Source organism: Perna viridis, chromosome 2 (assembly GCF_037379345.1).
Source record: "Perna viridis isolate PV_CMFRI_1.1 ecotype Kerala chromosome 2, ASM3737934v1, whole genome shotgun sequence".
Classification (NCBI taxonomy): Eukaryota; Metazoa; Mollusca; class Bivalvia; order Mytilida; family Mytilidae; genus Perna; species Perna viridis.
Window position 1 is genome coordinate 33152303 of NC_142446.1, and position 22156 is coordinate 33174458.

A 22156-nucleotide genomic window follows, 5' to 3' on the forward strand; every position below is an offset into this window, starting at 1 on the left:
TTCGATTCGAAAGGCTCGATTCTAATTTTGAGCTACATTACGATACAAAAATGTCCAGCTACATGTATGGTTTAAACATATTCACCTAAAATGGGGACGCATTATTTTATCTATATTGACAGTACTGACGTTTATTTATTTTGTACCAAGGATATATAGTTATAATATGTCATTGACACGAAAAACTATTATATTCTAGGTCGGTTAGTGAATTTCCATTGATTATTTTTTCTAATAATGCACCATCCTGTTCAAATTCTGAGAAAAGGTAACTCTGAAATGTCTATATAAAATTATTCAGAATCACGTGTCATGAGACAAACGCCGATATCAATATATAAAAGGTTCAATTTTACAATATTTGGTCACGTCTTAATGTCTTAGACGTCTACATATCTGAATGGATAATAAATAATCTTCACGATTAGAAACATTAGTAAGTTTTTTTTAATAATAATCCGCCTTACTGTTGCTAACAAGCATGAAACATTTATTTACTGCATATAATCTTGTCTTTTATTTGCTTTGTATTGCTTTTTTTTTTTAGCTAATCACGTGATTATATATAATAGAAAGACACTTTCATTTTAAGTTTTGATTCTTATAACAAGGCCAACAAAAGTTCTTGAGTTTTCAAGATGTATGACATCATTTTGTTTTGCCCCTAAATACCATCAAACATGAATTTTGGGGCTTTTGAAGCCCATATATTGAAAATCGTAACACAAAAAATATACTTTCAATTAGTGCAATTATCCTGATATCCTGGTGACAAAGGTATTCACAGATCCAAGTTGAATGGATTTTTTTTCTTCATTTTTTTTACTTCGGAAGGCAAAAAAACCTTTTAACCATATGAGCAAATTACGTTTTCTAGAGTTTCTGCTTTTATAACACAAGAATTATTATACACGAAACAAAAATGAATTTATTAAAAGATAAGTAAATAAATGTTTCATGAATAAAACTTGGAATATTCCAGGTTGCCGGAGCACCATAAATGCCAACTTATGTGACATACCAATTTGGTTATCTATTACGTGTACGAATCATGCACAAGCAAGAATAATTTTGTTAAGACACTTTCGCGAAATAACGCGGAACTTAAGCGTAATAATACGATATTTGTGCATAATAACGCAAAACTAATGTGTAATAATACGAAACTTACGCGAAATAACGGGAAATTTAGGCAAATTATTCAAATTCGTTCACCGTCACTCATGATGTTGATGCTTATGGAAAAAATCATTTAAATAGATGTGATTACAATACGGTATTTATGTACACTAACACTCCCTCAAACTGCGTAGAATGATCTAACGAAATGTGATGACTTTTTTTTATAAAGCGCTACGAAGGTTTTTTTATATATAAAGAATCTGAAAGTGAAATCGAGGGAACAAGGATAAGAACGAAATAAAAGAGAACATAGCCCAAGTATAACGACTTGACAAGGAATATTGATATATACATCAAGACAAATAATTTAACCAAAACACATTCACATAAAAACAGAAGTTCATGATCATCCCGGATTCCACTGAATACTTGGATTATGGACAAAGTGCACCAGTAAAATAAACGTCCCTGCTTTTCCGGAATCACCCGCCAATTTGTTCATAAAACGTCACTTTGATTTATGATACGGTAAACAAGTCAGTTTATGGTGCAGATGGATACATAATAATTCACGCGTTTATGATGACGATGCAACATCAGCAAAGTCGTTATTTGTGAATAATTTAATTTGAATACTCATTTCTCATTTGAGCAAGATCGTCTCGGTTTTTTTTTACTTGTTACTGTAAAGTTAACCTGTCCGCAATCTAATTGAAAGCGGATCTCGCAGCTCTCGGTTTTCTGTTATGTGGTGTGTGCGTGTGGAGCTGCGAGATCGGATTTTACCTAGACTGACCTGTCCGCAGTTTAAAACATTCAAATTTAAATAAGGGACAAATCTTAATCTTGACTTAAATCGTTTAAGAAATTAAATTATAAGGATCGTTTTTATTTGTTGAAAACGTTATCTTTGCATTACCAACTTTGTGGCAGTTCATGCTTATTCATAAACCGCTTCGAGGTTCATGAAGCGTAAACAGTGTTATTTCGCATAAGCGTGACCGTGGTGTAGAATAATGACGAGTGGTGCATATGGTTGCAACATTTACATCTTTTGTCACCACAGGAGCGACTCTCGCCTGGAGTCAAGTTGGGCTTAGATAATTCAGCCCTCACAAGCAGACTACGCAAACTGTCTGCCTGTCTGAAAGCAATCATAGGTGGTTCGGGAAGTTTTTTACTACAGAGGCCCAGTGCAAGAACTCCGTGTTTTACATCCAAACGGAATTAATGAAAAAAACTTTAAGTTCTTCATATTTTGTAGTTTCTTATTACAGTGTTTGTAAATATTTTTAGTTTTATAGTTTTACACGATGTTCAAGATCAGCACACAACACGTGTCTATAACACAATGTTCAAGATCTTTGTTAACTGTAAATAAAATTTTAATACATCAAGTTTAGAAATGGGGCAAGCCTAGCTCTGCTTTACTGGTATCTGTAAACGCTACAATCCTCCTGGTCCAATGATAACACACGACAAGAGAGACCATGGAGCACAAACCCCGATATGATAGCAAATATTTACCCGAACTCTCCAGTGTTTACAAAGAGTAATCAAGGGAACCAATGTAATATTCAAAGAAGTTCAAAGATTCCGAATTTTTAAAATTCAGGAACCGGTCTCTCTGGTGACAAAGAATACCACCATTTTACATATAAGTAAATACCAATCTCAGCAGTAACGCACACGATCAACCCAAAACATATAAGCATGCGTACATTTTGGGGATCCCGACATGTCCCATTTATCATCTTCCCATTTACCGCCGTATGAACGGCTCGCCTGCTCACCGCCACGCACGTAATTTCCCCTTTTTAATTCCAACGCCGCCTTCTTTTCACTTTAAATATGATTCAGGTAAATATCATTACCAGAGTCCGTTAAGTTAGTGCCATCTGCTTTATCCAAATTATCTTCTCTGGCACGTATGTTACAGTGTCGTATAACACAACCCCCAGTTCGTACAAGCAGGTTCACATTTTTCCTAGCCGTTTCAATAGCATTTACATTCGTAGCAACGGACGAATATCTCCGCATTAAAATATTCGAGCATTTGGGCACATTGTGCGGAGACATGTCAAATCACGTTATTTTTCTGTATATAACTCGTAACTTTTCATGTTACCAAGATCATTTGATCCCACTTGTATTATTATGAAAGACGGGGAAGGAAGCCTTTCCAAGTTACCCTCGATGACCTTGTTCAATTGTTGAACCCATCCATGAAGTATAACAACCTGATCTTTTAAAGTTAAGCTGTTGCAATTGTCCCCCGGGTCGGCTAAACGCACGTTTGCTTGTCCAATACACAATTGAGGAGCCTACAATTCCTATTCTTTTAGGACCTAACAAAATAAAGAAATACAAAAATTTACGACATATATTTTCGTAAAATATAGCGATTTTACATGCTTAAACGTATGTATGTTTAATATTCGTCCGATGACCAACGACCCCATTTAATAGTTTAATCATCAAAACCGAGTCGCTTAGCTTCTGTTGCACCACGAATTCTCGAATTCTGAATGAAAGTGGTCTATAGTAGTCATGTATTTCACAAAAGGTAAACGTGTTTTGCGACATGGAAGGAAATTGATACCTGTCAAATTGCTCTCGTCGAAATGTACGCATAGGTTTTAAATTTGGGCACTCAATTACGGATTTCTAAATATCGTTTTAAAATTCAACTGGACAATTAGAGTGGTTTCTTTGTGTGCAAATTATAAGATTAGTTGAACAGGAAAATTGGTCAGATTTTGAGCTTCTTATTTTTAATGTAATTCATCAATGTGATTTGTTTTTGAACTGATACATCGAATCTTTTTTTCAAAATTCCTTAAAAGTTGTCCCGCGCTTGACTATCGGTTGCGATCTCCCCAACACGAAGCAAGGAGAAAAATGCTAAACTAAAAGCTGATGTGAAGAGTGTCGATTTGAATATTGAATGACAAACGCTCGGGGGTGAGCGAAGTAATCTATTCCATATATCAAATTAAATGGGAACACGGATATCCGGATTTTGTGGGTTTTTCCTTTGTAATCCCTCTAACATTTTCTGAACTATAAACGATTTGCTATTGTCGCTATATCCATTTATTCCATGAAAATAAATGATGCCGGATATGTATGTAGGAACAGTCGACGCGGAAAACTGACAATTAGAAAGATGGACTGGCCAAATATCGTGTAATTGGTACTAGATTCTAAAAGATTTGAAAGATTAGGCTGCCGTTTTGTAAACTTTCCAGGTATTAGGAGCCATGACCTATCTAACAAACTATTGATTTCCGAATCTAGAACATCCATAGATGGTTTGGAATTTCCTCTTTATGTTCGTCAACTTCTGGACAAAGGGTTCTGAATTTTTGCCAATCTGAACGAGATAAGGAATCAGCAATTTTATTTTGTGAACCAGGGATATGTTCTGCCGTAAGCATGATGTTTATGTAAGAGTAGCAAAAACCAGTTTTCTAACAATCCTACGGAAGTCGAAGCTTAAGTTTATCGGTGTCGAATTCTACTCCTAAGAATGTTAAAATAGAAATCGGTTCCACGGTTTTGTTGTCGGCTAAAGGTACCCCACATGAATCACAAACGTTTTTTTTTCAGTATCTAATGTGGTTTAACAATGAGATTTGCGTTTAGCTCCAAGGAGATAATAATCTAAATAGTGTATTATATATTGATTTTTACTCTGTGTTTAAGTACACTAATGAAGGGCCGTGGAAAACTTTTCAAAAATAGAGCAACTTATATAGACGCACCCATCGGCAAACATTTGTCATAGTAGTAATTTCCATCAAAAACAAAACCCAATTGGTCGTACTCGGAGGGGGAGAGACCCTTAGTAATCTAATTGTGCTTTTGATGTCTGCCTTAGCTATTCCCTGCCTTTCCCTATTCGTTTTATCATCTCTACCGCATCATTAACACTGGGGTATGAAAACGGTCCAGCAATTCCACCCAGTTTTGCTTCCTTGTTTATTTTTTCACAGATTACGTCGGGTACTCAGAAATACTCTTGAATTTCATGTTTCATAGGCATTCTTGAGCCAGAATATTGTAATTTGAAACCAAACTCTAACGCATTTATAATTTATTACGCCACATTCTGTAAAGGATAATTTACCACTGATTTTTTTTTACAACATCCACTAAATAGGAGAATGACCTAAGGTATATAACTGAATCGCTGTAGTTTGTACATTTCCCTTTGCTGTCTTTAACGGGGTGGCCCCAATGCATTTTGAGCATTTGTTGACAAACTTACATCCGGTTCGAAATCACATTTCCCGGTATTGTAGCTCCAGCATGTGTGGGGCGAAAAGAACGAAACCATTTATTCCTACTGGAACCTAGCCCTATCTGAGTGTTTTGAGCAGATGCCTAAGCATCATTACCCACGATGGAGTGGTGACCAATACTTTAAAGATCTTGATGGGGTGGACATATAAAGTAATCACAGTTCTTTATCAATAATCCCCCATTGCCATGATAAATGTGGAGATCTGACCTTCCGGAGCCTATACTGCTCGTCGTATGATACCCAACCGAGTGGAGTGTCCCTTGTAACAGCGAGACGCACATCTAATATGTACTTCAAAAGATCCTGCCCCTTGAAAGACCTTTTTTTCCCAACAAATCTGACGAAATTACTGTGTATTGAAACGTACCTGCATTACCCCTATGGACCCAGTGTGTTGACATCTGGCTCACCATGGGCCTCATTGTTCCATTAGCAGTGGCCTTCTGATTTTCTGGTTGAATTTGGTACTGGGTCTGAACGTTGTCTAGCACTGGGACTCCAGACGATGCTCCATGTTCGCCGCCGGTCAAAGTAGGCCATCCCGTGGGAATTTCTGGTGGTCATTTTCTCAATGCCAAGCTGGTGGGTGTTGTGGATTGATGAGCTGCGAGTGTCACAGTCAAAGGCGTTTTTTTTTTATTACCAACAGCACGTGTTTTTGTTGCCTTAGGCGTCATTTTTTGTGCTTCCCATTGTTTTGTGGAGGCATCTATGACTTTGCTGATGGTTTTCGCTGCCTTTTTACCGGTTTCATCTAGCCCAATTGCTGAGATTGTAGTGGATTTTTTTAAGGCGATTTTTGAACGAGAGCGTCGACAGTCTGCCTAATTCAACCAATGAGCTTTTAGAACCTACGCAAAATTAGTCCTACACAAAATTTAGTGCAATTGTGTTATGTTTCTGTGACAAAAATGCACATCGAATCTGCACAAGTAAGCTTGTGTTTGGCATGGAATTATATTTGTTTTATTTCCACATACAATGGTCACTGTAACTTACTGAATTAAATACTTTTATGAATTTTGCATGAAGACCCCTTTTGTGAAATGTTGGGGAATTCCCATTCTATTTTTAGCTCATTGTCTTCTAGGAGTAAACCCTCACTGCAAGGTAGTAAACCCAATATAATATTTTCAGGGCTATTAGTGTACATATGCAGTTTTTAGACGATGTATAACCTTCTTCAGGTTAAAATTAAGGTCGAAGCTCCATAACGCATTGAACTTATTGACATTAGGATTGAAGCCTATGGGAAGTGACATTAGTGGTTTGTAGCCTTAACTGAAATGCATGGCAAAATATTATTTTTCTCAAAAGTGTTCCAAACTGTCTTAAATTCCTTAAAACCATGTAAAGAGTGATGCATAATCAAAATTCCCTCCAAAATATCATATTTTTTTACGATTTTCTTTTTAAAAAATCAGTCAAATATGTGATTTTGACCAATTTTAAGACCTGATGGGTTAAGAAATGTACTTTTTATGTTAGTATGTAGTTTCCTTTTGCACATCTAATGGTTCTTTTTATTTGCTTGTAGTAAAATCCGTTAATTTAAGCAAGTTAAGAAAGAATATAGCAAGTTCAAGGACGAAAAATTTGAAAAAAATTAAAATTTCATATATGCAGATAGAAATGTTTGTCCAGCTCCTATGTGAAGTATACAAAGTCAAATTTCTAAAAATAATTCTTACTTATGAACCACTTTCGTTTATATTATTTTAGTGCGAAAACATGAATGTTACAAGAAAAATCACCCTAAACAAGTCTTTCACTGACAATACAGAAAATTCATGGGAATTGGTACAGATGGTTAAAAAGGTGGAGACGGCTCTGCTTTTATTTTCATAAAAATTGATAAAATTTAAGATAGTTTTGACTTCATAGCATTGTTTGTGTGTAGGTAACGTTGTTTTGTAAGGAATTTAATGTTAAATCTATAAGTTAAAAGAAGATATAAGAAAACACTCAGGCCCTATTTCTTGATAGCCCAGTTTGCAGTTTTTATGGCCCCCGCAACTTTTATATCCTTCTATAAAAAACACATTTTTTTTTCTAAAAAATACTCATTGAAACTGTCTAAAAGCTGGTAAGTATGTTCAAAATATTCCAATGGTGGAACAGAATGATTTTTTTTTATTTTTGAAATTGAGAAAACATCTATCTAGGTTACATACCACTAATTCAACCAATGAGCTTTTAGAATGTACGCAAAAAATAGTCCTACAGAAGTTTTAGTGCACTTGTGTTATGTTGCTGTGAAATAGGTGCACATCAAATCTGCTCAAGTGAGCTTAGTTTGGCAGGGAATTATATTTTCTTAATTTCTACTTTTTTGTGAAATGTGGGGGAATTCCCATTCTATTTTTAGCTCATTGTCTTCTAGGAGCTGGTGTCGCAATGCAAGGTAGCAAACCCCACATTTTCAGGGCTATTACTGTACACATGCAGCTTTTAGATGATGTATAGTCTTCTTCAGATTAAATTTAAGGTAGAAGCTCCATAACTCATTGAACTTTATTGAAATTATGATTGAAACCTGTGGGAAGTGACATTAGTGGTTTGTAGCCTAAACATATGACGACGTCAAACGTATTTGTTATCTATTTTTTTCTCAAGTTCCGAAAAATATGAATAAAAAAAATACTTTCAAAAATGCATTCACTTTTGCTGAATATTTCTTTACGCGATAAATTGTATTATCATAATGTATCAACATCTTTACCGGTCTCGTTGTGCAATCCTATAGACTTACGAATTTGACAGTCCTAACACCGTTGGGAATTTTTTTTCGGACCCTCCTATGTGTGTGTGTGTGTGTGTGTGTGTGTGTGTGTGTGTGTGTGTCATCAATTATAACAAGCTGTTTTACTCATACATTATATTTAATTTTCCATAGAAAGTATCATGGCCAAACTTCAAAGAACTTTTCGAGGAATTAGACCCTGTCTTCATTTAGAGCAACAGCGTTTTTGTATTAGCCATGAGCTGCCAGTATGCATACAATGTGCACAGGAAATACACTCGCAGTGTAACAATGTAGTATCTATTGATGATTTGAAGATAAACGAAACTTGGATTTCAGGTTTGGAAGAAAGTTTTGATAGAGCAATAAAAAAAACCAACAGTGACGTGGCAAATAAAGGAATTCATAAATTTGAAGCCGAAAAAGAAGCAATAAAACGAACGATCTTTGATACGAAGGCTGAAATTGTTCAACATCTGGACAATCTGCAAGACAAATTCTTTGAAAAAGAACTTGAACCTAAATACAAACAATATCTTAACACCGCCAAAACAAAATGCCGGAAATTGGAGAGTTTGAAAAAAGAGATGCAAATGTTGAGACACGACCTCCTTCTGACAAAAAATAAAGAACTAAATACAGAAACCTGTTTGGAGATTTTGCATCTGAAACAAAAGTTTGAAACTAAATTAATAGAACTACACTCAATAACTTCCGATAGAGAAATAATTGAATGCCAAATTGACCTTTGCATACAGTCTGATGTTAAAAACTTTTTAATAAAAGTAAAAACGTTTGGCGATGTTACGGTCAAAGAAAGGGTTGTTAACTACAGAGATAAGAACCAGTTTTTGGCCAGTAGCAGAGAGGGAGTTGAGCATGGTAGCGTCCTGGATACAAGAAGTTTGAACCTAAAGCTCAAATCGAAATTTTCCGTTCTACAGCCCAATAAGAAAGCTGCTATTACAGGCTGCACAATGACACCAGAAGGGCGACTTTTCATCGCTGATGGCGCTGGAAGTGGAAGATTGTTCGAGTATACTGAGAATGGAAAATACATTGGCGTTGTAAACGTCACTGCCACACCACTTGACGTGGCAACCATAGATAACAACATGATCGCAGTGGCATTTGGCACCAGGGAAATTGAAGTTATTGACATTTCAACCAGAAAAGTTGTTAACATCATTAAAAGTAGTGGCAACGTTCGAAAATATCAGATCTAGAAGGAAAACTCTGTTTTATTGATGATTATGAAGGAATAGTTATTACAGACACGCTAGGTACCGATAAAAAAAGAATTAACCGACCTTTCGTTCGGTACGCAACCGTTGCAAATGATAAGATGATTTTCACCGACGCAGAAAATCATTCCGTGCACTGCTATGATTCGTCTGGAAAGCCTATCCTGACATTTCACGACGATTTTATTGACCAACCGGTTGGAGTTGTTGCAGATGCTGAACAGAATATCTTCGTTGTAGGTGAAGCCTCAAACAACCTGACGGTTATACAACGGCATGGACAAGCCTTCAAAACATTGCTTACTGCCGAAGATGGCCTCATGAAGCCCGGGGCAATGTGCTTTAACAAGAAGAAAAACATTCTATGTCTTGGACTGAATGACAAAGGTGAAGTTCGCCTTTTTGAGGTTGAATAAACATACTCCGCCAGAAAACAAAACTCTACTTTCCAACACGATGGGTGAGGCGGCTTATAAAAACTGCATTTTTTGGGCCATTAACTAGGTATACAACAAAAATATTACAAATCCAAAGTTACGGTTTAGCTTTTTTAATGTATTTACTTGTGTTGCTTATTCCTATTAGTTCAACCCCAGAACACTTCCGAAAAAAGCAGATTTTCAAATTGATCCAAAATTGGTCTGAACAGCTTGGTATAATCGATTCCTGCCCGAAGTGTCAGATTTTCTTTTTTAAAAGGATGCTGCGTTTATTTTACTTTCACTTGCTTATAAAAAAGTTAATTTCTGGAGAAATTTACATGTAACCTCGATCAATGAATTAAAGTGAATGATAACTGAAATAGAGATAGAAAACTGGTCGCACATTTCAGATGCTCAAGGTTCATCTCCATTTTGGTAAAGAGGATGGTAGAACTGACAAAAACAGAAATTGGTGTGTAAATTTATTCTAATCGAATATATAAAAATATATAATTCATTCAATTGCTTTAACATAACATATGTCACTATCCACTTTATAGCATTTTCAACGGACAACATGTTTTTGTCGAAAAAGTTTGTAATTAATTATAATTTATAATTCATGCTCAGATTAATTCAACGTATTTGTTCTTAAATAAATTAATATCTGACGTTGGACGTTTAACTATTATTCACTAATCAATCAATCTTATTTTGCGAATATTTATCAATTGTCTCAAAACTAAAGTAGTAAGATTTGTCATATAATATAAAATTGATGCCAGTTGATAAATACATGTACCTCTATTACCTTTGCACATTTCTGATAATGTAAAAAAAACCGCCCAATGACAGGGAGCAAAGATAAACTGCTTTTGTCATTCATTATCGCCCAATGACATTAGAATCTCTTAGGTAATGAATTCATCTTAAAAACTACTTTTATTTTGGCATATCCCTTTGTATCACACACTATATACATGTGAATAATGTGTTTTTGTAGATCAGAATTTGATTTACAATATCAGTCGTTAACTGGCTTATAACATAACAGTAAGAAGTTTGCTGAATGCACAACATGTCCATCGAAAACTCGCAAACTTTTCCACAACCCTTTTTGGTCATTTCTAAAAAAGGTTTGTAAACAATGAAGTGTTTGTTATGTGAGTAAAAGACATCGAATGAAAGAAAGCTGCCATTCTATCTTCATATCGGTGACGGGATTCTAAATCAAATGAAATGAAATAAACGACCAAAAATTTGCATCTGCAAGAGTGCTAATGTAATATATTTGCTCCACTGTCCCATTTGTGGCCTTCAATATGTTGGTGAAACAGCCTTTTCACAAGCGCTTGAACGGACTCAGGAGCGACCTAACAAAAAAGCCTTTACTCCCAGTGAGTCAACACTTTAGATTACCTAACCACTGCCTCGATGATTTCAACAAAATGAAAATCTTCATCGTGGAACAAATCACGATCTGGAGCGATCTACAGAGAGTGAAGCGGAAGGGCTTTTTGGATAAAAAAAACTCCGTGTTTTACACCCACACGGAATTAACAAAAAACATTAAGTTCTTCCTATTTTGTATAGTTTCTTATAACAGTATTTGTAAATATTTTTTATTTTTATAGTTCAGTTTTCAAGATCAACACACAACGTGTGTCTATAGCACAATGTTCAAGATCTTTGTTACTGTCGGTAAAAAAAAATTATACGTCGCTGGTATTCACCTGATTAGGTAGTGAGTTGTGTTCACAGACCATTTACTTTCATACACACTCAGTTTATTTAAGACACTGAAGAAGGTCATTTGTTGACTGAAAATTTTGCCTATTATATACTTTATTATAGTGTGTTAACATCTTTATCGGTATCGTTGTACAATCCTTTATATACAAACGTCCAAGAATGTGACGACTCTGTTCGCTACACTGCTCCATCGGATCAAAGGGTCATATTGATACAGGGAAGACAACGTAAGCTTATTGAATGGTCTGAAAAATTCCCAACGAAGTTAGAAGTGTCAAATTTGCGAAGCAAATTTTTGGTCGTTCTCTCCGCGGGACTAGAACATGTACCGCTGTGACATCTATGCCAACACCGCCTGCACAAAGTCCAGCGCCCTAGACCACTCGGCCAACTAGGCTATATAATAATATAGCTTTCGCTGGCCGGGTCATTCTTCCTCGTAGAATTAATCTAGGCTCTAACTTAGTACACGATGTATAGTAGTACGGGACAGTTCATCTAGGTGTTATTATGTACGATAGAAGATCAAATCAATGATGCATGTCACAACAATTCAATATTATATAAACATCTCAGAATGTGACGACTCAATTCGCTACACTGCTCCATCGGATCAAATTGATACAGGGAAGATAATGTTAACTTATAGAAGGATCTGAAAAATTCCCAACGATGTTAGAAGTGTCAAATTTGCGAAGCAAATTTTTGGTCGTTCCCTCCACGGGACACGAACATGTACCGCTGTGACATCTGTGGCAACACCGCCTACACAAAGTCCAGCGTCCTATAGACCACTTGGCCTGCTAGGCTATACGCTCTGCGCGGGGAATGACCAAAAAAGCTTTTCAAAATATCCTGTGCCATTGACAAAATGTTATTGCGAGTTCATAAATTGTGTTGTTTTATCAGTAGAATATGTTTAATATTTTATGAAAGAAAAAAAAACAAGTGTAATAATCATAAGCGAAGTGCACATGTCATAAACAATAATTCCAATCACAAAAATGACAAAAAGGCTAATGAAAGGTGAACATCAAAAAGGGGAAATCCATGATCACAACACGTTTGGGAAAACATAAACTGACAATGACAAACAGAAAAAAAAACAAATACTGTATAAACGTTCAGCATGAACCCCGCCAAAAAGACTGTCAATAAATCATTTACTCCGAAATGGTGAAAAGTTCCTTCTTATTGAAAGACACCCGCAATGAGGTAAGGGGATAGTTAGACAAAAATACAAAACAGTGGACAACAGCTATGTAAATAATTGTAGTAAATGTGCGAACCTAGTTTCGTTAACTAGATAATGTGCGTCGGTAGGCTATACACCATGTCTTGTTTTTCTGAATACACATTAATAGGTTTTGCAGTACACGATCATTTTCTGTACTAGTCTGGATTATTTGTTTTGATTTGGTTTTTGTTCTAACATCATTGTCATACAAAGCAGTACAAGTATTATACTATACACAAGAGGTATGTCCTTGATAACTATAGTATCTTCCTAACAACTCTAATAATTTAAATTAGTTTTATTCATCGTTTATAAAATTAGCTACTTAATTTTATACACGGCATCCTTGTCGCTTAAACAAATAATGTTATCCTGTCCATGTTGACAAAAATTGCACCTGGGTTCTTTAGTCTGTCGGCTTTTGTCAGCATTGTCTTAAGTTGTGTTATATCTCGTTGCATTTGAGTCAGATTATGTTATGATTGCCCGGCAATAACACATTTTGTTCAAAATCAATGGACAGACTGTATGGCTTATTTATAGATTCGTCGATAAATGCTCAAAAGAGTTTGCCCGTTAAACTGCAAAGACAAAAAGAAACCTGTCAGTTTCGACGAGACAAAGAGTACCTATGTCAAAGGAAACGCGTACAACCTTTTCTTTTCGATCGATTCTTTACTTTGTGTTCCTACGTTTGTTGAATTATTGACGACAACAGTAAGATATTTCTTGTTTTGATATGAAACAATTATATGTTTGTTTTCGTGAATGTTCATCGCGAGATTCACATTAAGAACGCCCGGACATTGTAAAACTAGCCATAGGTGTTCTAGGTATTCGGTCCTAAACTCCTTTTAATGTTAAACTTACAAGAGGTTTATGTTTTTTGTTTGTTTGTTTGTTTTTTGTTTGTTTTTGTTTTTTTTTCTCACAAAGTACAGTTCACTCTTAAAACAGTCAAATGATTTCAGAAATGACAAATGAGCTGTGGTCGAAAAATACTTCCCTACACATTGGAAAGAATTCCAATCATTTAACTAATAATGGGTATGAAATATGATGTTATGTCAGCCTAAAACAATAGAACTTGAATAAATTGTAAATAATTAATAAGTCTGTCTTATCAATACTCGCTGTAGATCTTTTGTTATACTATCAATTTCCATTTGCACAAACATTGAAATTATTTTTTAAAAAGGTTCGATATTCTGCGTATATACTAAGTCGGCGTCATTCTTGCATATATACATACTTAGCCTATATTTACTTCTTAAAAGTCTGTTTAATCAAACGGTCACCTGTGTTTTTGCCATCATTTGGCACCCATCGTCGATGTTAGGAGTTATTGCCCTTGACAGGCGGAAAGAGGGTTATTTGCAGTTTTTAGCCATTATCTTAAAAACATTAATAGAAAGGAAAACTTTTTATTGATAATAACCCTTATGCTAAAGCCCACAAAAGTTTCTATTGGGTGAAAGTTTTCGAACGACTACTTGTACGAGTTGTTGCCATTGATAGCCGAAACGTGATATGAAAACTGAAATAGATAGAAAGCAAGCATGCCATTAATAAAATTACTTATATAATAAGGACTACAAAAGTCTCAATCGTGTCAAAGTTGTCGGACGACTCCTTGTAAGAGTAATTGCTATCTAAAGGCAAAAAATGCATCTTTCAGCCAAAACCTTGAAAAGTGTATTGGATAGAAAAACAACTTTCGATTTGATGAAATCGACCATGTTAGCGATTCAAGCTCCTGAAAGCCTCTTCAATATAGTTGTCTCTTGTTTCATATACAGGCAGAAAAAAGACAACAAAAGAAACAATACAAAGTTACATATCTAAACATTTTCATGTATTTCTATTTACAGTTTTTTTTAACAAATTATTTCAGAAAACAAGACGAAATACATCTGTAAACCCATTTTGTCTAAAAATGTTCCAAAACGGTTATGACGAAAATCTGGAATGTTACTTTTCCGTCCGGTCTCCGAGTTCATCGTGAGTCAATAAAGAATTGTAATTGTTTATTGTCAATATTTAGGCTACTGCATCAAGCAAACAATCTACCATCCTGAAAGAGTAATCAAGGGAACTAAGGTTATAGCGGTAATCAAAAGAATGTAATCCAGGGACAAAGACCAGACATGGAAAACAGACAAACACAACAAAGAACATAAAGTAACTAAAATCATACATACAAAATAACAAAAGCAAATGAGCAACTCGGACTCCACTAAAAACTGGGAGCATGGACCAGGTGCACAAGTAGGGTAAGGGTCCTCTGCTTTTCTAGAAACACCCGCCGAAATGCTCATAAAAAGTCAAGTCCAGGGTAGACAAACGAGGAAAGGAAAACTATCACCCGTTGAATAAATCAATTTTCATGGTACAGATGGATACAAAGTAACGATCCACGAGTTCATTATGACGACCATAAAACTTCTGGAGTGATGACTTTAATATTGTATCAACATAACCCTGTTACAGAAGCCTATTTGTTAGAGTTCTAGCGCGATACAAAAAGTCTGTGTAGTTTCGGCAAGCTCTGGCATAACGTATGAGTTGTGATATGAACACTCCATACGCAGGTGCTGAAGGGATGTTGCTATAGATGAAAGGAAAGTTGACAATTCTGAATGAAAAGTCATCACGTTTGTCGTAAGGTTTGGTCAATAGTTTTCCTTTACCATCGATTTCTAAGTATAGGTCAAGATAAGAGGCTGACTTCACAGTGTCTGTTGTATCCTTTATCTCAAGTTGTTTGGGGTAGATGCGATGTATCAAATCCTCGAAAGTAGGATTGTTTAAAGATAATACGTCATATATATAGCGGAAACTGAGAGTAAAGGATCTAGCCAAACGATATTCTTTCTTTCGGATCAGATCAGCTATAAAGTCAGCCTCATAAGAGTGAAGGAATAGGTCAGCAAGTAAAGGAGCACAATATGTTCCCATTGGAATGCCGACCGTTTGTTGAAAAACACGTCCACCACACTGGACAAATATGTTGTCGATTAAAAATTCAAGCAATTTGTGAACATTTTCCTCTGTATATTTGGAAGATGATTTGGAATTTTTTATAACAAAGTTTGAGGAATCTCTACCAAGAACTGTATATTTGTATCTAGGTGTACCCCATCTTTTTTAAAAAAAAAAACAACGATGTATAATGTTTTAAGTCGGGATTTTAACTGAGTATGGGGAATAGAAGTATACAGTGTTGAAAAATCATAAGTTTTAATGCTATTATATTCAGATAATAGTCTTGAACTGATTTTCGAATTTTTTTAGGATCCACATTGAATCAATACCACAATGGGAGTAACAAGTGTTGTGGTAGGACTGCAGACCTTCTTTGACAGTTGTGAGTATAGAAGTTAAAAGTTTTGAAAGAGGTATGGTGGTACATTTTGCAGATCTAGTTATGAAACGTTGTTTGTATGGGAAGTTTAGGAATCCAATACATAGACAATTATCGTCCCTTGTAGAGAGACCAAAGGAGGATAGCACAGATTTATGGTTTTCCACAATCTCTTCTTTCGAGGGTGTGGTAGCTGTATAGGTCGTATCACTGCTATTATTTTCTACGTCTACCTCTGATAATAAACATTGGATGTAAAACGTTTTGCAGACAAAAATAATGTTGTTTTGGGCTTTGTCTGCTGGTACGACAACATATTTGTCATGACCTCGCGGCCTTTAACCACTCCGACAGAGAATCAATGTCTTCTTGTTCTCGTTTTATCCATTTTCTTGCATAGTCCTCGACGGCATCCATAAGAACTTTAAAGTTATAATTAAAGTTATAGTTCACGGTACTTGGGACCTTTAGAATGGGTATTACGCAGAGATTCGTTGAAAGTGGGAACCAACCTTGATCTTTATGCAACGGTTACTGTAAAATGAGTACAGACAGCAGGAATAGGCCAAGGCGATATGACGCACGCTGATGTTGAAATCTGTTTCGAATATAACATTATAAAGACTGGCGACTCGTCAAACTTGCTGATCAAATAATACCCCAGACAACGCGGAAAACGTCTTTTACGTTTGCACAACTGCAAATTGAAGGCGGATAACACAACTGCAAGATACATTAATTTCGCTTTTTTATTCAGCAAACTGAAGTTCAAATAAATCATTTGAAACTTTTGTATTTGATCCTGAAACTGTGTAAGACGTTCTTGGTTGTTATGGTCTTCAGTTCTGAAGGTTGCTTTTATGTGGGTTTTTTTGTTTGTTTGTGTTTTTTTTTTTTTTTTTTTTTTTTTTTTGTGATTTTGTTTTTGCTCTTTTTATTTTTATTTTTATTTTTTTTATTTATTTTCTTTCTTTTTTTTTTGTTTTGTCTTCCTTTGTTTTTGTGTATTTGTTTGGTTTGGTTTGGTTTAGTTATTTGTTCAAATTGTAAATGGTCTATAGCTCATTATTGTCATCCAACAGTTATATTAAGTAGTAGTCTTTCTAATAATCATGTAAATTTGTAAATTCTGTAATATACGCCAAAAAATGCTACACATTTTTGTCTTTGTTATTGAGTTGCTTTATATGTCTATATGATGAAATGTATAATTATTCATTCCAATCGCTCTGCTCTTCGGAGATAATTCACATTGAAAATCCAATGGTTTCTACTGTATTTTAGTGTCATTTACAGAGTTATCTTCCTTTATTTTGAATTCTATATAATTTACAAATCTTATGAACGGGATTACATGAAAAAACACATGTTAATTTATGTTTAGTTTAATGTTTAAAACAAAATATCAAAAATAAAAATATGTAGGCTTTCTAACCATGAATCACATTTTGCATGATTCTTAACTTGCGCACTACTTTTTAAGTTTATCATTTTTCGTATAAGTGTTAAAACTGTCCCTTAATATCCAGGTTAGGGTTTTTTCTCTTCTGCTGTGGCTACAGAGCTCTGTAATTCATCGATCTGCTATTTGTTACAGATATAGACATGCATTTCATTTATTTGTTTTACATGTCATTGGACCCTTTGAAAGGTGATTATATTAATATATTTCAAGGAAATAAATATTGGTTTTCTGCTTCAATTTTATAGTATATATTTAGACGTTAGGTGTGATAAATGGAATTACAATTCAGTTTAAAAGACCAATGCCTTCAGATATATCAGTAGATTTGCATTCTTGTAACCTTATTATCTAATAGATATATTTATTACTGTATGTGAAAACGTTTAGGGGTTAAAATCATTCCTCATTCAAGGTCAATATGCAAAAACTTACATTGATATTCGTAAATAGTGTTGTGCTTTTTTTAAAGGCGATTATCTAGTTTTAGATAAAAACAATTACGATATAACGAGAAAAGGTATGGTGAATATGTCATGTTCTGTTGTGTGTAGAAGTAAAAACTTACCTTTACCGAACCAGTTCCGGGTATATATCCGACAAGAAGGTTTTCATGATTGTATTCTTAATTATACATGATAAAAGTAACTATATCATTAATTTATTTAAGTATATGATAGTGATGGTTGTTAATTCAGAAAGAGACATGAAAATAATGATAATTGATGAAAATGTTGAATACATTAATCCATTTCAAATTTGATCTTCTGGCAAGAACTTACAAGGTGGGTGAGTTAGTGTAGAATTTTGTAAAGCAAAATTCATTTGCCTATTAACAACGTATTATCCACGAAAAGACAAATGAGGTGTTATTGTCTAAAAGAAAATAACTGCCGGTTACTCATAATTGTTTCATTTTACTTTTTACGAATTTCTTTATCAATCATTCAACTATTATTGTCTTCAGACAGCCAGGCAGTTTGCATAGTCTGCTTGTAAGGACTGTAATATCCTTACTCGACTTGACTCCAGGCGAGAGTCGCTCTTGTGATAACAAAAGGTGTCAGTGTTGCAATCGAATGCACCACTCTTCATTATTCACCAGCACGGCCACGGGGAAACTCTACAAAATATTTTGTAACGTACACTGCAAGAGCGCTTAAGTGGTTTATTTGCTTCAATCTTCCGCATTTGGCCTCAAATATGTTGGTGAATCCAAAAGCCTTTTCACAACGCGCTTAAACGGACATAAAAGACTTTACTCCCTGTGAGTCAATACTTCAAATTTTCAAGCCACTGCCTGGATGATTTCAACAACATGCAAATCCTAATCACTGAACAAAACATGATCTTGAACGATCTATAGAGAGTAAAGCGGGATGGATTTTGAATTAAAGAAGTCTGTTTACATCCACGCGGAATAAATAAAGACATTAAGCTCTGTTTAAAGCATTGAAGAAGATCATTAATTGACCGAAAATTTTGCTCATTACATGTTTCCTTATATAGTGTATCGTTATGTATTGTTCTAGATTCAAATAACTCTTTTTGCTGCATTGCCCGATACCAATTAGGTTGCTGGGTAGCAGCTTTCTTTAGACTTTATATGGGGCCTTTATTTCCATTCATATAAAACGTATTGAAGCTGATTCTGTGTTTTAATATATACCAAGTTATACAATATAGGGTTTAAATAATCGCTTATTGTGCAAAGCAAATCCAAAAAAGGTACATTTTTTTCTTAATATGTGTTATGAACAATTTGACATCTGCATCATGAAAACTGATTTATTCAACGGGTCAGTTTTCCTTTCCTCGTTTGTCTACCCTGGACTTGACTGTTTATGAGCAACTCGATGGGTGTTTCTAGAAAAAGAGAGGACGCTTAGCCTACCGGTGCACCTGGTCCATGCTCCCAGTTTTTAGTGGAGTCCGAGTTGCTCATTTACTTTTGTTACTTTGTATGTATGATTTTAGTTACTTTATGTTCTTTGTTGTGTATGTCTGTTTTCCATGTCTGGTCTTTGTCCCTGGATTACATTCTTTTGATTACAGCTATAACATTGTTTCCGTGTTTGCAATGTAAGTTTAATAGCCTTGACACTAAAATAAAAACACGTCGAAATTCCTGGAATTAAATATAGTCATCCAATTGCCCTTGAGAAGGAGTATATTCATTACTAAAATATTCACATGGGTATATCAAAGTTCATTGTTGATCAATCATATTGAAAGGATTGAAAAGGTACTGATTATTTTGTTACAAACTATTTCATCGTAAAACAAATTTAGGTTCAAGTCCGTCACAACGTCAAGTAAACCCATGTCATGCAATAAATAACGTAAAACTGCATTTTTAATACGTCGAATTGTTCATAACACGTATTAAGAAAACAAATGTCCCTTTTTGCATTTGATTTGCGCTATAAGCGATTATTTAAACCCTATATTGTATTGTAACCTCTACTCTGAACACATTAATGAGATAAAGTGTTCATGACAGATCGTATCAAATATTGAAGACGGTTTTAGTAATTATTTGATCTTAACAATTAAACATTTCCCGTTTTCAACCTGATCATTTGACATTACGTAAAATTCTTAATCGTAAAGTGTTTGATTCATTAAGTTTATTTAATATTTTTCTCAGAAACCTTCCAAGTTTATTTTTTACTGTTTCAATGTTATCAAATATATCTGATGGGTTAAGAAGAACTGTTCCACTGGGAGACGAACAAAAAGTGTGTTTATTGATATAAATTTCAAAAAGGCATTTAAAGGTATTTAAGTTACAAGGTCTACACGACGCATTCTTGGTATATTGGGTTATAAGGTTAAAACCATAATGCTACATATACCCGATTTAAATTTTGGGATAGATAATCTGATAGCATTGGCAATAACTTCTATTCACCTATTTCAGGATATATTTAAGCTTTGCAAGATTAGAACCGTTCTCAAGTGTGTTAACATGGCATTATATTTATTAACGAAGACGTGACACAAAAATTTATTTTTTATATTTTTTGGTTTATTTGATTGTTGATCTAATATATAATCAAAATGCTGCTTATAGTTTCTTACGTAGTTAAATTGAAGATAAATTGATTCAAAATCGACTATGACCCAAGCCATACGAATTTTAGGTGTTACGTCATTGGTTCTCAATATATAGATCGAATGGTTGAAATGCATGGGTCATCTGCAGTTGTTGCATGATTTCTACAACTGAGAGTAAAATTATTGACAGTTTTGGTTTGCCAGTGAATATACCTTGTCCATGCTCCCAGTTTTTAGTGGAGTCCGAGTTGCTCATTTGCTTTTGTTACTTTGTATGTATGACTTTAGTTACTTTGTGTTCTTTGTTGTGTATGTCTGTTTTCCATGTCTGGTCTTTGTTCCTAGATTACATTCTTTTGATTACGGCTATAACCTTGGTGCCCTTGATGACTCTTTGAGTATGTTGTCTTTCTACCAAAGATTCTAGATTTCAGAGGTTTTGCATTGGTGTTTTTATTCAAAACGCAAAATTAAAGTAAGAGCACATACTAGAACTTAAATAATTCGATTTACTGATATAGATTCCTGCAATTGAATTAACCAAGGTAAGAAGTTGACCCTTTATTAGATTTAAATATCAGGTAGAAAAAAGATGAATTGGTAATGACATATTATGATGAATGAAATACTGATTGTTATAACTAGTCTAAAGCTTACATACATTTAGCCTTCCGAATCCTACTTAATCGTATATTTCAAACAATTATAGCTATAATTTTGTAAAAACATAGAAATGGTATCAATCTGCAAAATCGGTAAATTCAAAAATGCTAATCATATTTAAAAAATGCAAATTTCGGTATGCTGTACACGTGTTTCAAGGAGAAAACTTATTTTAATACTGACAAGTATCAAAGGACGTTTAATCGAACTTCAGTTAGGTCATGTTTCTACATTAGTATTCATTTTGTTAATGAGAATAATAAACTTGTATTGGGATTTTCGTACAAATGCAGAGGATGGCGAGGTAACGTATAGTATTCCATATTGTGATTTTTATTGGATTTGGTTTGATGTCATGTAGCTCACATTACCCGGAAGTCCATATGAGAAACTGTTAATACTTGGCATTCTGGTATTTCTTGCATCGACAACATTTTCCAACTATGAAAGCCTTTTTTTCAAGACTATTTTTGACTAAACATTTAGTTTGTCGAAGCGTGTGGCCAAAATGTCCGATTAGAATAATACCCACAAACCTCATAATTCCTAAGAAATAATTAAAGCTGCATAAAACGATACTTTGTATAAATTTGGTCTGGGTTAGTTTTTATTTTTAAAGCGAAAATTTGACTATTAGTCTTAACATTGTATTAGCTTAAATTCTTTCTAATTAATAGGACTAGAAACTAGTATACACGAAACTACTCCCTTCTAAAGAAAACTTTATACAAAACTTTCATACAATTTCTTACTGAGGTAAAAATGTTCAACATAATGC

General features: G+C 34.5%; 1 pseudogene across 1 annotated transcript; it reads left to right on the forward strand.

The window, feature by feature from the left end:
* The first annotated feature begins 322 nt into the window (after nt 1–322).
* Nucleotides 323–10518, forward strand: LOC148624707 (uncharacterized; annotated as a pseudogene). Its single transcript, XR_015919742.1, has 2 exons — nt 323–436; nt 8328–10518. The product of XR_015919742.1 is annotated as an uncharacterized LOC148624707 (transcript).
* Nucleotides 10519–22156: the final 11638 nt, after the last annotated feature.